The sequence below is a fragment of the Tuber melanosporum genome (assembly GCF_000151645.1).
Source record: "Tuber melanosporum whole genome shotgun sequence assembly, scaffold_1, strain Mel28".
NCBI lineage: Eukaryota > Fungi > Ascomycota > Pezizomycetes > Pezizales > Tuberaceae > Tuber > Tuber melanosporum.
The window spans coordinates 2,520,723-2,525,085 of NW_003298755.1; positions in this window are offsets into that span (position 1 = coordinate 2,520,723).

Genomic DNA, 4,363 nt, shown 5'->3' on the forward strand with positions numbered 1-4,363 from the left:
CTTCCTTTCTTCATTTGGTCCTTATACATCAATAGATCCGTATCTACATCTGTAATCCTTTTGACATGCATTCCATTAACTTGCTGGAGCTGGTTGAATTTGTTGTATAGGAGGTCGTTGGTGATAAAGGATTGGAATCGGCCTTTCAGGTAATCGAGGACTGTAGATCCTCTTAATCTCACATTGCCGCCGTAATCATTATAGCATTAGTGGTATGCATCGGTTGCCTTTCCTTCGCAGAATGATCCAATTTAAAGTCCAGTTGTGGGGTCTTCCACATCTTTTCCTTGCAAGAGAAGATAGTGTGAAAGTTCCGTCGCCCATCGGTCAAAAGCTTCAGGTTTGAGGTCTTTTCCTTCACCTGTAAACTTTGCTGGAAGGTGGAGTTTGAACTTAGGAGGTTCAAATACTGTGGGTATTTCTTCTTGAACACGAGATTTTCCTCCTCCAGAAGGTCCTCCTCCTGAAGGTCTTCCTTTTGTACTAGCCATATCTGATTCGCTACTGGATTCGGGGTCGATTAGAGGTTCAAGGGATGGCTACTTTGCTGGGGTAGAGGGAAATTCTCCCGGGGGTTGTGTATCTTCCGTATTTGCGGGTTCTCCTGGCTCTTTAGCAGAGCGACGGGGTTGTTTCTTTCTTGTAAGGTCTTGTCGTGGGATCTGTTTCCCACTCCTGTTTGTCAAAAACTCTATATTGGATTTGAGACGAAGCTGAATGTGCCATGATTCTGCCGCTTCTCTCCGCTAGCGTTCTGAGGTGGATATCGATAGGTTGATCAGGCCTAAATCCAGGGACAGGTTCTTAACCACTTGCTAAGGTTAAAAAAATGTAACGTGTTCACAAGGTGCTAATCACGTTGTCGGTAATGAATATGATAGTTGGCAGGTGGCCTGCTCTTCCGGAGAGGAGGCGAGAGCTGAGAACTAAAGGAGGCTTCGAGAGTGTACTGAGGAACAAAGAAGTAACCGTTCAACCAAGTATATTGAAATACTGTCTGTCGAAGTCTGCCTTTTCTATCGTAGAAACAGGCGGTTTTTAAATACACAAATCTGTTCATGTCTAGTATGAACGAAACTAATCAAAGGTATCAATCGATACACTTTAGTAAAATTTCTTAAGAATCAAAGCGATACTTAAAACAAAACATAAAACAAAATCAAGTATCAAAGCAATACTTAAAACAAACCAAGTATTAAAGTGATACTTAAAACAAAACATAAAACAAAACCAAGTATCAAAGCGATACTTAAAACAAACCAAGTATTAAAGCGATACTTAAAACAAAACATAAAACAAAACCAAGTATCAAAGCGATACTTAAAACAAACCAAGTATCAAAGCGATACTTAAAATAAAATATAAAACAAAACCAAGTATCAAAGCGATACTTAAAACAAAACATAAAACAAAACTAATAACTGAGTACCCGTACCGGCTACACACATCTCATGACTCGTATTTGAGCCATGTGCAAAAGCATCACAAATCTCACACATAACAAATTATATGACTCAAATGAGTCATATGTGTGAAACAATAACATACCTGTAACTCATAACCATGTGTCATGTAAAAACCTTTTCCTTGCCAAGCCACATTCATAACACAAGATTATTTCAGAAGCAGGTTTTAAGCTTCTGATACCAAGGAAAAAGCCTTTTTGGAGGAAAGAACAAAAGAAGAAGAGAAAGGAGTTTACTAGGAGAAAGAGGAACTGGAGAGGGGCATGGAATTGGGTGGTTTTTATTGATAAAGCCATTATCATCGATAATACAAATCATGTTAGGAGAAAGGTCGGGATAAGAGCTGGTGAGGAGCTAGAAGAAAAAAACTTGAAGTCTAGCTTTAAGCTAGAAAGGACAAGCATTGGTGTCTATGCTGTAATAATGAAGGATGAGAGGACTGAGTTAATTCTTGTGACAAAGAGGAGGGAGGAGGAAAGGACTAGTAAAAGAGACAGACTTGACCTCAATTCCTACCAATATGCAACTGAGAGCTACCAGCCATACCTTATCCCTTTTATAGAAGATCTAGATAGACCTTCTGACAATATCTACCTAGCTGCAGATAATGCTTCCTAGCATAGTGGTGAGGAAAATCGAAAATTAGAGGCAGACTATGGTTACAAAAAACTCCCTTAGCCACCCAACTCTCCAGATCTCAATCCTATTGAGAGCACCTGAGCACTACTCAAAAGAGCCCTCAGAAAGTGTTTCTCTAGATTGGAAAGAAAGCTCTATAGTGCTGCTGAATTATTTCAGGTAGCAAAGAAGGAGTGGGATTTGATTCTTCAAGAGACATTGAATGCTATCTGGTTAGACAGGATGCCTGAGAGAATTCAGGCTGTTTTGGATGCAGATAAAGGTCATACAAATGGTAATTAGATTTATTTGAAGCTTAGATCATATACTTTCATCTATTTCTTAATTGGCTTTGTATCTTGATTTTTTCTAAGGTTGAATTCATTAAGTATTATGGTTGTGGTTACTGGGCAGGGATATAATTATTAAATAGACATGACTGTACCAGGGCGATAGTGGGTGAGGCAAAGCGTATTATACATCATTATACAATACGTGTAAGACCTAATCAGTAGATGCACACGATGGTATTTAAATCCTAGTAGTATGGAGTTTTATGGAGAATGTATGGGAGCAAGCTGGTCAGTATATGAGATATAAGGGCTACTGTATATTGTACTGGTATATATCTGTAGGTATAGTCTTAAGTATTAGTGTGAGAATATAGTGTTGGAAATTACATTATTCCTTTCCTATCCGGTGATGGGGCTGTGTTGGTCATGTGACATAGCCACATGACTGAGTATATATGCTATTGTATTTTAGTATGGTCTAGAGATTTCCTTGGTATTGGGCAGTGCTCGTATAATAATAAAGAGATATATAAAGGGCTAGCCTGTTCTTAAAGAGAGCGCGTAAGTTTAGATTAATCTTTAAGTCTTCAGAATTTATTGTGGTTACCATTGTTACTTCATTATCATAACAGTTAGTACAATAGATACAAATATTTTCAGATTATGAGTCCAGGTTTTTGAGATACTTCCACATTCCCAGCATGAATCAGAAGACCTCTGAAGTACTATAAGTTAATGTATCACTATCTCCCACCCTCAACCAATCTTCTATTACATCATGGCGAATGATTTCTTTTACAACACACATGAGTGCCTACCTATTCCCTCTAAACACGGCCTTCACTACTGTAAAGGCTGTAATCATATCTGACTACTAAACTTCGATAATTTATTTCCTATATGCTGCAAACATTACTACGAAAATATCTGAGGTTATGTGCTAGATTATCTCAAAGATATCAATCGATACGAATGACTTCCTAACATAAGACAAAAGAACTAAACAGTCTACATCACAATGTCATTCAAAAACTACATAAAATCTGGCTTAAGCATTTCTGTCAAGGATTATTACAAACTCTATGGTAAAGAAAACTATTAAACCTGGGCTGACACTTGAGAGATAGTTTTCAAGGTCCTAGATTTATGGGATATAGTATCAGGCAAATCTGTAAAACCTGAACCTCCTTCCGAAAGTAGTGTAGTAACTTACACCACACAAATCAAGAAATGTACAAGGAAAGACAAAAGAGTAAAGTTCTTCCTATACCAAGCCATTGACACTACCTTCCATGCTGACATCTCTCTTAATGTAAACTCCAAAGATGTTTGGCAAGCCATTAAAGATAGGTTTAGCAAAGAAACTCCTGCAACTAATATGATCTTACTTGAAGCTATCTAGAAGATCAAACTCATCTCTAGATAATTAATCCCTTACTATACAACCAAGTTTGAAACCACTTGAAATCAATTAGTCTAACGATATACCAATAATACGGACGTAGACCCAATCTGAGTCTGTGATAGGAACAGTATTCATATTATCTATAAACAACCTACATCCTGATATATGTGACATGTTATTAGCACGAAAAACTATTCGCTATGTGGATGTCAGAGACTACTTTATCAGAAGGGCTGCTGAGAAGTCAGAAGGAAAAGAAGAGGAAAAGGTACTAAGTATACCTAGAGGTGAGAAAAAGAATTGCAGCTATTGTGTAAAGAGAGGAAAAACAAGTGACAACAATATAATCGCTAAATGTCGAAGTCAACAAAAGGAAAAGAAGAGAGAAGAAAAGGGAAAACAAACTCAAACGGCCACGACAACTGATGTGAATGTTATGCTATTAATGGCTGAACATATGCTATTAAATTCGGAAATAGTAGAGGGTAAAAACTCTACAAATTAGTTATGCGACTCAGGTACTACAAGTTACATTTTAACTAAACTTAGGTTATTTCCTCAATCTCACTCCTTCCTCCTGA